The sequence below is a fragment of the Pecten maximus genome, unplaced genomic scaffold (genome assembly GCF_902652985.1).
Source record: "Pecten maximus unplaced genomic scaffold, xPecMax1.1, whole genome shotgun sequence".
NCBI classification, from domain to species: domain Eukaryota; kingdom Metazoa; phylum Mollusca; class Bivalvia; order Pectinida; family Pectinidae; genus Pecten; species Pecten maximus.
This window is the reverse complement of record NW_022979523.1, coordinates 264530-277610: the sequence shown is the minus strand read 5'-3', so window position 1 is coordinate 277610 and position 13081 is coordinate 264530. Positions and strand designations below refer to the sequence as shown.

Here is a 13081-nt window from a genome sequence, read left to right as displayed (position 1 = left end):
GGCTTTGGGGCGGGACCAAAAGGGGTCAATTCGGCTAAGTTGATATAAACAACTTCTTCTCTGAAACTAAGCAATGGATATCACTCATATTTGCGTGGTAGCAACCCCCTAGAGTAGGGATTCAAAATTGTACAAATGACAGGGCTGACCGCCCAGGGGCCTGAGGGGCGGGGCCAGAAGGGGTCAATTTGGCTGTATTGATATAAACGACTTCTTCTCTGAAACCGAGCAAAGGATATTGCTCCTATTTGCCTGGAAGCAATCAATATGGGGTGGGGATTCAAAATTGTACAAATGGTGGTGTTGACCCCCTAGGGGCCTGAGAGGCGGGGCAAAAATGGGTCAATATAGCTATATTGATATTAATGACTTCTCTGAAACTAAGCAATGGATATCACTCATGTTTGCCTGGTAGCAACCCCCTAGGGTAGGGATTCAAAATTGTACAAATGACAGGGCTGACCCCAGGGGACCTAAGAGGCGGGGCCAAAAGGGGTTATTTTGGCAGAATTGATATAAACAACTTTTTCTCTGAAACTAAGCAATGGATATCTTTAATATGTGACTGGTAGCATTCCCTTGGGTTAAGGATTCAAAATTGTACAAATGATGGGGCCGGCCCCCTGGAGGCTGAGGGGCTGGGCCAAAAGGGGTCAATTTGGCTAAATTGATATGAACAACTTCTCTGAAACAGCTCATATTTGACTATTAGCATCCTATTGGGGTAGGGATTCAAAATTGTATAAAGGAAGGAGCTGACCCCCAGGGGGCAGAGGGCAGGGTCAAAAGGGGTCAATTTGGCTGTATTGATATAAACGACTTCTTCTCTGAAACCGAGCAAAGGATATTGCTCCTATTTGCCTGGAAGCAATCAATATGGGGTGGGGATTCAAAATTGTACAAATGGTGGTGTTGACCCCCTAGGGGCCTGAGAGGCGGGGCAAAAATGGGTCAATATAGCTATATTGATATTAATGACTTCTCTGAAACTAAGCAATGGATATCACTCATGTTTGCCTGGTAGCAACCCCCTAGGGTAGGGATTCAAAATTGTACAAATGACAGGGCTGACCCCAGGGGACCTAAGAGGCGGGGCCAAAAGGGGTTATTTTGGCAGAATTGATATAAACAACTTTTTCTCTGAAACTAAGCAATGGATATCTTTAATATGTGACTGGTAGCATTCCCTTGGGTTAAGGATTCAAAATTGTACAAATGATGGGGCCGGCCCCCTGGAGGCTGAGGGGCTGGGCCAAAAGGGGTCAATTTGGCTAAATTGATATGAACAACTTCTCTGAAACAGCTCATATTTGACTATTAGCATCCTATTGGGGTAGGGATTCAAAATTGTATAAAGGAAGGAGCTGACCCCAAGGGGGCAGAGGGCAGGGTCAAAAGGGGCCAATTGGTCTAAACAAGATTTTCCCTGAAACTAAGCAATGGATATCACTCACATTTGTGTGGTAGCATCCCTATGGGGTCGCGCCAAAATTCAATTTCATTTCATGGATTAATGCACCTTTTGGCATTTTTAGTATTAAAATAAAACCAATGTACATGTACCCATATAAAATGCTTATGGATATATATTGACATAGCAATACCAGCGACAAATTTACTTAAGCATCATTCTTGTTTATATCTCATGAAACCAGGTGAGCGATACAGGCCCTCTGGGCCTCTTGTTTGTGTGCAGAAACCAAAATTAAGGTGAAAATTGTGTTGCTATTGTTTGTTTTACCGCATGAAAAACATTATCTAACATAAATCATATACAGAACATTTGGTCTTTCAGTAACACAGTTGTTTGGATAGAACAGAATAAAGTTTATTGTTTTAACTTCTAATTAAAGTTGTAAAGCTGCATATTTTGACCGGGATAACGTATGGTTTGGTCGTAAGAAACGAAAACAGATAAGAATGAACTTACTTACTTCTTATATTTTGTGTAGGTTTTTCATGAATATGGCCTCCTTTGTTTACGATATGCATGTGTGTGGTGAGTGCACAATTGTGTTTTGGGAGGCTGCGGTATGTACGTGTGAAGTCTCCTTGTGATAGTCCGGGTTTTTTGCCGATTTATAGTGCTACCTTACTGAAGCATACTGCCGAAGACACCAAGCAGGACACCCCAGGCGGTCACATTATACTGACAACGGGCGAACAAGTCGTCTCACTCCAAATATCCTGAGCGCTAAGCTGGAGTAGCAACAACCATTTTTAAAGACTTTTAAAGTATGTCTCGGCTAGGGGACAGAACCGAAAGCCTTCCTCACAGGGGCGAACGCTCAACTAAAGGTCAAAAGTGAGGCATTGTCAAGGGAGACAATAGGAAGAAGAAAGTCGTTCAGAAAGAAGAGAATCGATAAGATCCCAAAATTAGTCGCCTTTTACGATCATGCAATGGGAGCAGCAGGTACAATTCTTACGACTCACTACAGTAGTATTTTTTTCTTAACAATACATCATTGTAATCCGTTTGGTATCCTTAACATATGTCCAACAATTACTTAAATCCCTGATGGAAGTTAAGATGTTTTTTGGGGTGAATTTTGCAGTCACACTTTGTCACACACGTTTTTCTTTGTTGCTTAAAAATCGGAATCATCTGATCTGACACACAAAATGCTATAGTAGTGCTTGTGAGTGTCGTTATCTGCAGATGCAGGGGAATTACTTTAGGAAAATAGAAATATAATGAAAAAATGATAATGATTAGCTATATTACAAACAAAATATAGCCTATATCGGTATTTAAGCATTCGGGTATTTATAAACTATTACATTGTGTCGGTTAGCTTGTGTCTATTTGAGATGCCTGTAAGCCTGTATATCTAGTACACGCATAATTGAATACAACGGGTGATACAACACTTAGTGAATAGTTTAGATAACTGATGGGTTGAAGGCAGTGTCCCGGAACCCGTATGTGTAGGCGTTTTAATACCTGCCTATGACGTTAGCAAGGTTAAAGCTAAAGCAATGTACAATTAACTTCCCTGTTGATTTGGGGTCGTCATTAAAGGCAATATGGGAATTTTGACAGGAAGATATATATATATGATCCTGATCATGTTCTCCATATTTAATACAACAAGATCTGACGGTATACTAACTAAAACTAGGCAATTTAAAACGACTAACATGTATGTAGTTGATACTAAAATACATGATAGTTAAGCATTCTTCCTTGTTATTTATATGATGTTTTGATCCATAATATAAAACAGTTTTAGAATTTACTAATTAATTTCATTTTGTTATTAGGTGCATTAATGAATACTATTTTTGTCAATTGTTGTCTCTGACAACATACTAAATAATTGTATCTAGGTGACTTATCAACTGAAGGTTTAAGACTAATAATAACACAAAGAAAACAAAAACATTAGGTAAAATGTGTATTTATACTACAATGCATCTATACTCAAGCATTTTTTTTAATACTGATATTTTTTGAGAACCTCAATTTAACACTAAATATTCAAGTCTAGGATACAAGTATTCTCCCTCTCTTGAGTCACTGTACCATCATTACTGGCAGATAATTCATAAATCAAGGGTGATCTGTTACATTCTTCTACCTGTATATTTCAGTAAAAAACAAAACATTTAAATGTTAATGTTCACGACAGCGCTGCAGTCACAATAGTTTCGTTTGCTCGACTCAATATGTAACGATTACCTAATTTACGCCGGGTAAATATTTAACGCTGCCTGAATACAACATATACCTATATTATACTATTGTATCACAATGTACTTTCACTTGTACACCCTGTACCGCAACACACATGTGTTCATGTCAACTTGACCGAGACACACTTTGACCGAGTGGCCCGTTTACCAAAACACTTGTCTTGGTACCTATCACAGTCTTGGGTGTCTTCGGCAGTATGCTTCAGTGAGGTAACACTATAAGTCGGCAAAAGTTCCGGCCTATCACAAGGAGAATTAACACGAACATACCGCAGCCTCCCAAATCACACATACGCACTCACCACACGCATGCATGTCGTACGCACGGGAGGCCGTCCTTAAATGACCTTAGCTGTTAACAGGACGTTAAACAAAATAAACCAAACCGAAACCTATCACAGTCACCGTAACACAGTACGCCGCCCTGTACTGTGATACCATGTAACGATACGTGATACCGGTACAACAGTGGAATCCTAACTTATGCAGCTAGGCCCAAACTTATTCAGCTTGGTCACTGTTATTTATTTACCTTTTTGTAATACTGTATTCCGTTGTCCAAGCGAGCTGGAGAGCCTGCTGGTCTGGTGGAGCCCTATTTATACCAGTAAGGAAATACTTCAATCCGCCATGGAAGTTAAGATGGTTTTTGGGTAAATTTCGTAGTGACGACGTTTGACATTTAAAAGATTATAAGATATTTTTCTATAAGCTAACTTGTGTGTCTTACTCGGTTGAAATGCCCATTTATTAGCGGACTACATTTTACATGGTCTGGTAGATTCGGATTTTTGATTAATGTCCGTCATGTTCCGGATATAACCAAACATATATTGAAATGCCAAGATTAGACATTCCTTTGCTGATTTCAAGGCCAATTTATAACACCTTAAACCGAAAAAAAACAAACAAACAAAGCAATGTAGTGATGTTCTAAAAACATGAATGTATACTAGGTTGATATAAATCTGAAATCCAAACAGTACCGTAAACTTAAGCTTCAGTATTCCAATAAGCGTTATATGGTGTGTTTCTGGAGAGATAATACATGTCCTGAGGTAATATCTATAGAGTATGAAGTCAAAAATGAATATCTATGTTTTATTTTCAGAATGTATTGCAGGAAAATATGGATTTGCTTGTAATGATGACTACGATTAGCCGAGACCATATGTATTGGCATATTTTTGGATAACACTTGGATAACATGTCAAGTTTGCAAAAAAAATGTTAAAAGAGTGTTTAATACAGAAATGCACATACCTATATATATCAAGAGTTGAACTGGTCGGTGACAAAATCTTGGTAAATCGTATTAATGGATTATTAATTCCACCAATAGTTGATTGAATTCTCATTGGACCTTTCACATGTTATCAAAAAGTAAGCAATGCTACCTGGAAAAGGAAAAACGTGTTGTGTAATGAATTATGTTTTTTTTTTTTTTTTTTTTTAATAACATGTCAAGTAAGGTATTCCGGCTTATTGTACCCGATTCTCCACATCGATATTTAATACACTATATAAATTAGCGAAATGACAGACATGAAGTCAAACAAAACAGTCTAATGTACAGACAAAAAACAAGATATACACAAATATCTTTAGTCGAATAATATCAATTAATCATAGGAAAAGTATCGGTAAATGGCGTCAGGTGGAAGCATCCATTTTAATACAGACGCCTGCTGGTGACGTCACTTCTTCGTGTGATGTAAACACGCCACCTAGCGGCCATCACCTGACTGACAAGATTGACAATAGCCAAAGAAAATCACAGTAAACAAGTGGGACAACTATCGCATGTACGAGATTTAATCAGATCTTTATTACTGTTGACATTAGCTCATGGGTGTTCAGTTTCCCGCAGTTTAAAGCGACTCAATCTGTAGATTCAATACCCATTAAAAGGTGATTTTTTTCTTATAAAAAATGGAATTGGTTTAAGAAATATCATTATCCGAATGCATATCATAAAAAAATATTTATACATATACGTTTACGAATTATAAAACACTGTTCACCTCAGTCGATGTTTCTAAAGGATATTACACGGACAAGTCTGACTGGGGTTATGTGAATGTGAAAGACAAGTCCGTGCACAGCGTTCTCGAATTAGGATGTCATTATTTCGGACTGATTCGAGAGTTACAGCGCAAAGTTGAGACACTTTTCATATATACATTGCATATAAAAACCTACGCGTTTATTTTACACGTTTGCTTCCTTAAGGTAAAAATTCCGTTGTACACAACACAATCATGTATCGTTACCAGAAGGGTAATATGAAATCATCTCATGCAGAAAAATTTTGGAATTCACCGTCCTATCCAATAAAGAAAAAGAAAAGTAGAATAAATGAATAAATAAATAAAAAGTTAAAGTGAGAAACAAGAATATAAAAGTGCTGATGAATGTGAATTTTCATAGTGTTTATCCTCTATGAAAACATTAACATAGCAGGTATTTCAACAAACATTGGAATGTCGCCATACGTATCTTAGCACACAAACACAGCTCTATATCATACGCAATGTTAGCGCCGGAAGTAAACGTAATGATATTTCTAACGTGTCCTCGCTTTCCATGTCATCAGGATCAAATAAACATGTTGTATTCATACAATTAATAGATGAAATATATACCCTGGTTATCATACCAAAAATGCAAAACAATAATTAATATTAATCTATCGTGCTAGCCCGGGTGGAAGTGCGAGTGTGTAACCTGACCACCCAAGTACTTGTACGTTATCAGTGTACCAGCCGACCACCCATGTGTGTTGCTATCGTGCCACTTTACCAAACATTTTTAGTTTTTAACTAATACAGCAAAATAAAAAGTCGTTATTAGTTGAAATTCGGATTCTAAAATTGACTAAAATCTTAATTCGAATTCTAAAATTGACAAAAATTTAAAGTCTCTTAAATTTGTATCTTCACCCATCTCTTCATTGACTTAATTTCCTCAAATTCGACATTTTTTATATGATCAGAAATGAACGACATGATCATATATAGACGCCACAAACATGTTCATCAATAAAGACACAAAAAGACATGGTCATACATATATGTCATGAAGACATGGTCATAAATAGACGTCACGATGACATGTTAATTAAAATACGACACAAAGACATTGTCATAAACATACCACACAAAGACATGGTCATAAATAGACGATATGACGACATTAATATAAATAGAAGTCATAAAGACATGGTCATTAATAGAAGACACAAAATCATTGTCTCTCTTTCTCTCTAAAATTATGTAAATATGCCATCTTGCAAAATGTATGTTGTTATGTTATTTTCTATGGAATTATCTTATCATATGTTGGATAACTTGTGCTCAGTTTTTTTGTATGTTCAAAGATAGAAATACAATATCTTTAATGTGTTAATTTACCCATCTTGCCTGCAGAGAAATTGAAAATGTTTGCGTTCAGAGGTAAACCCTATACGGAAAGTACTCCATCACCTTGTGTGTAGGTATAATGTTGCAGTGTGTCGAATAACTGGCTGCAATGTATTGTACAAGCTATTCAGAAGGTACATATCGAACGGTGGGTGCCTGTGTCACATACTGAATGCAGGACATGAAGAAAAAAACATAACCGAGCCAGTCGCTAAAATGACAACAAGTATGCATATGTGAGTCCAATCGCCTTTGGCAAGACACATTACCCTAATTGCTCTTGATGGCACGCGACGGGCCTCCCGGATGTTGTTCTGTCAGGAAGTCACCAGTTAGCACAAAGAGACCTCTACTCAAATTGACCCTGACTGTTCGTGACATTGCTTTTCAGTAAAACTTGATATTATACTGTAAATGTTGAATAGCGTTAGATTTATGCACTCCTAATACTGCCAGCACTTCGTTATAATATTAATTACATATGTGTACCTGTGGATCGACGTATTGAAGGCATTTAAACCTAGTACATACGCATTTGATATTTAACAGAAAGGTGCACACAAAACAGCGTAGTATAAGGTTAACATAGCTGTTGAGTTGAAGGCAGTGTCCCGGAACCAGTATGTAATTTTGTTTGGAAAAATACACCTTGTGCCAACTTCTATTGAAAATCGAACACAGGATCATTAAATAACATACATTTAACTTCCTTGTTGATGTGGAGTCGTCATTAAACTGAGAATGGCGACGAGAAAGAGTATTGTAGAAAGATGTTTGATCCTGATCTTTTTCTACATATTTAATACTGTCATATCTGAAATGAAACTAGTACATACACAATGATGTACATGTATGTAGATAATACTACTAAATACGTGGTAGGTTATATTACTTCCTGATTGGAGAGGTCAGTAATGGGTGTTTCAATGCGTTGATGTTTTGTTTCGTAATAGCCAACAGTAATCACTTTCAGGATAGTCGGCTCTTTCATCGTGTAATTATTTCAAAAACTAACAATATCTTTTTTGCTACTACTTTTGAGCTCCTACAGAAGGGAGATTAACATTGCATGAATAATTTCTTGGGACTATTTTCAGGTTCATTATAATATTAAATCTCAGTCATACAACCACTAATATTGTTGTGAAATACCGCAGGCATATACTTCTATAAATGTATATAATACTTATTTGAAGAAAAAAGTTTATTGCCATCTATGAAATGATCATTAATTACATTCCAATTAGAAACGTACAAAAACAAAGATATCTTTAACCAATTGTTGATATTGATTGCATTTTTGTCCTTGTACTTTGGATCTAAGTAAGAAGTTACATGGTTATACATACATGTTGGTATCAATTTATTTCATGATATTAGTTTTTTTATCTATTAGATTATATTTATGTTGTTATATATAGTTAAACGCTCTGTCTATGCATAGAATATGACAAATTGAACTCGCTGATGAGCAAAGTTCAATCATATGTGCACTAAGTTACCAATACAGTCGGGGGGGGGGGGGGGGGGGGGGTGGGGGGGGGGCATATAGATTGGCGTAATAAAAAAATATAATATTGCAATAGCGGTTAAGGTGAAATTATTTATCATATCTTAATGTAAGGAGAGATAATGTGACCAGTTATGTCAGAACCATCGTTAATTTATCAGGTATCAACTTATTCTTAATTTATTGCAGGTAACGTCGCCGTGAATAAACAAACAGAACAAAGTAGTGAGTTTGGGGGAGATAATTATGTAGCAAGAAAAGTTGTGGATAACTGCATAGATACAATCTTTCCTGAATAGAGGTTGTTGTACACATACGGCGCCTGGTAAAACAACGGTCTGGTGGCGTGTTGATCTGGGAGAGCTGATGGCCATTAGTGAGATCAAAATATACTACAGAAGTGAGTGAAATGTCTCAATCAGACATATTTCGATCTTGGAATTAAGTTATCTCGATTAGAACAGCGGCATTATTGAAGTTAAGGAGCTAATTATTTTAAACAATACTTTATTCTATAAAGGTAACTGAATAAGGAAATATAAATAATTGTTATCACTAGGAAAAATTATATTTTCACAATTGACATTGAGAGGGGAGGGGGGGGGGGGGGGGGGGGGGGGGGGTAGGAAAATCGTCTGATATCATTGAAAATACCTAAACAATACACTGCCATTTTGACTCGAAATGGATTACTATCTTATTAATGTATAGAGGTTATATTTCAAACGAAATTTTACTTGTACGAACTTTACCAACACGAATTTTAGGAACCATACCTTTACTGAAGAGTGATAAAACGACACATTTTATGCAATCAGGACGATAAACATTATCTGTTGTGGTCACGGAAATAAAGCCAATTTACATATAATTGCCCAATTACCAAGCCAAAAAATGAAGCGACCAGAATATTAGGTATTTTTAAAATCGACGACGTTATGATTTGGTGTGTTTTAAAATTTTGGCCCTTCCATGTCAGACCGGCCGCGGTGGCCGTGTGGTTAAGGTGTCCAAACTTTTTATCCCGGTACTGACCACAGGTATGGACAGGGAAAGGTCGTATGCCTTCTACGTCATCCGGGACCTTACAGTTACAGAAAAGAAGGTATAAATAAAACAGGAATAGCAATAGTTAGAAAAGCCAAACTAAATGTGTTCATATATGTATGACTATAAATGATATCAATAATTCTGAATATCAAATTTACTCATTCAGACGAAGTCAGTACGTCAGATACATCAGTTCCACTATACCACATGGCCCGACCACGGGACTCCAGACCCAAATGAACTCGTTGTCTTCCAGGATTCAGTATATCTTCATGCTCGTCGTTTTAAAGGGGCTTGCGACGTTTTCCTATTTTTTTTATTTATTCATTCACTTTGCTATGGTATTGTTATTATGTTATTGAGTTTTGACGATATCGCATCATCTGTTTTATGTTAGTTCTGACGTTGTTCAATTCCTTAATTAATGCCTGAACCCTTTGGCAGTGCTGGCATAGGGATAACAGGAACATGTATTGCCCTAGACGCTCTCCTGGAATATGGGAAGGAGTCCGAACACATTGACGTAATGCAGTACATCAAAACCATGCGAAAGGATAGGATCAATATGGTTCAAACTGTTGTAAGTTTCACAGTGATGAACTCTATATTGTTTAAATAAAAGTTGATAATATTTTGAATACTTTAAGCAAATGTCTCATTTCAAAATATTTTCTTTTATATTTCTAGCCATTCGTATATCTATGTAGAGTTCATCTATTTGCTCAGGAGGTATCAACTGGATATAAAATAATCTTCAATAGAAATAAGTATGTTGACTATATCATGAGATTATGTCTCTCGAACCTTGTGTATTTTGTTTCGTCAGTACTCGACATTGTTCACGAAAATCGTGATAATGACAACTAGACCATTGATAACAAATAGCTACACCAGAACGAGTGCAAGAATGTTACTTGCTAGATATTAAAAATTCATATAGCTTATTTTTTCAATAGTCCCGGTTGGCATTGCTTTAATTAAAGATCGAGGTAATTGGTTGTTTTTGAAGAGTTGAAAAACTTTAAACTCGTGTATTTTGGTAACATATGAATCGACATGATCAACCCACCTGTTTTCCGATTAAAAGATCGTCAACATATATATAAATAATGTCTTTGATGCCTTTTCTGGTAAGATCTTACATCTGTTGAAATGTCGTATAATAAAAAAAAACAACGATGTTACTAAACGAAATTATTATTCTCATCTTTACATCCCAGGTGTAGAAAATGCACTCCAGTATTCATGCAGATTTTATAATAGATTCTGATGAACACCTAATGCATACTTACGAAAAATTGCAAGAAAATAAGTTATTTAAACATTTGTCATTGCATGTACATGTGACAAAGATAGAATCATAAAAAATAACATAATAAAGAAATATGTTGTGCAATTTCAACACACGATACACCTGGCCCTAAGATTATCTTTTGATGAAACCTATAACATTGAAGTTCGTGTAGAAATTATGAAACTTTAAATGCCAGTAATACTGATTCATTCATTTATCCAGGAACAATACATAGCTATACACCATCTCCCTATAGAAGCCTTCGATATGCCAGACACCCTGATTCCAAGAATGAAGTACCACGCGACACTTACTGCCCTCTCCAATGGCGGCCCCACGAACCAAACAAAGCTCAGGAAGGAATACCAGGTACTCTCTAATTCTATATAGAGTATTCCCGTTTGATATCAATACAATTGCAAGAGAAAATTTACTATTAATACAATTGGCATTTTCTGTAATAGAATTCTGATAATAAACCTGTTGTTGAAATATAGACTTCTAGAACGTAAAATTATGTTATTTTTCTACATCATAAGAAAAAGGTCTCTATATCAATACGTATATTTTACTTGCAGTTTACATAAAAAGATATCTACAAAGATATCACTCAATGATTCTGCAACAAACGTTTCATTTAGCTGACACAAACTATGAAACCAGCTTACAATGAGACAAACTACAGAGCCGCCTTATTGCCATCAAACAAGTTGAAGAACAGAACCTTATCTGTCGTTGCAGGTAAAAAATAACCTCTTTCCAATCAAAACTCTATTAACATGAAGCAATGTTTGGCAAACGTATTCAAACTCACAAAATTCTCTCGTCAAATGACGTCTTCCTTGAACAATCACCAATGAAATTAAAGTATTTTACGGTAGTTAAATTTTTTCGTGTTTTAACCTAAATCTGAAGCAAATTTAAAACGAGTTTTGTGAAACAGAGTATAATTGCAATGGAAATGTACAATAATTAAACAATTGTAGTGATGAATTGCATGTTTTTAAAACATAAAACCTCTACATTACACAACCAGTCATAGACTACCATGTATGATTAAAATTCGACTTCTTAACTTCATATGAATTATCAGAAATTGTTAAAGGAAAGGAAATATTGTGATTAATGCTTTCTCTGGTTCTGTTCAGTTGACAAGTTCAGGGCGTACCTTCGATCATATGCTGACTGTAGAACGGACTACATAAATGCCGTATCAGTGCCAGTAAGTAATATGCGTATTATGTGGCATTTGTTTCACCTTGTTGAAATGGATTAATTAGTATGTGTGTGTTATGTATGTCTGTAAGTTAATCAGAATCAAAGAACTTGCTCGTTAAAAAGTGGTTACGGGTGATATTTTAGATCAAATCTTGTACTTGGTCACCTTTCCCCACCATTCAATGATATAACGGAGGATATGCATTACGCAACGATAAGCGAACTAGTGGTACATCTCCATGCTGATACGAATAAAACAAAGTGTGCTATGAGATTATTTAGAGATGTTGTGAAAGAGTCAATCTTAACGTTAACATTTTTCATACTGAAGTCCTGAAGTATTTTATGTTGGGTCTACCTCTATGATTACTTCACTAAATGTCTGTGACAGTATTACCACATGAAACCAGTACACATATCTAGTGATCACTCTTACATTGCTTCCCACATGTAATCAACCTTTCATTCACATGCAAGCAATTATTCCGTTTTCCTTTGACCTAGTCCTATACATCCAAAACTGGGTACATCGTCACACAGACTCATCTGGAGGACACCGTGGTGGATTTTTTGACGATGATAATGGAGCACAGCTGTCAAACAATTGTCAGCATCGATCCGGACGACATTGTAAGTGTATTTCCATACTATTGTAACGCAACGAAGAAGCTCGAGGTGCACTTTATTTAAAAAACTGTAATTTCATCTGTTCATATTGGTATCATAGAATCATTTCAAACTGCAGGTTGGTGACAGTGGTTTATCATTAACATTACGTAATTGACTTAACAACCATTTCATTTAAAACGTTACAAAATTACACCGGAAAGGTATAAAATCTTACAAAGTACCTATGTAACATAAAATTAATATGGGGTTAATTCATTA

General features: G+C 36.1%; 1 long non-coding RNA gene across 1 annotated transcript; it reads left to right on the top strand.

Annotated features, from left to right (window-relative positions):
- The first annotated feature begins 11629 nt into the window (after positions 1 to 11629).
- On the top strand, positions 11630 to 12736 carry LOC117318813. Its single transcript, XR_004530462.1, has 3 exons — positions 11630 to 11716; positions 12124 to 12197; positions 12698 to 12736. It is a non-coding gene; the product is annotated as an uncharacterized LOC117318813 (long non-coding RNA).
- The last annotated feature ends 345 nt before the right edge of the window (positions 12737 to 13081 follow it).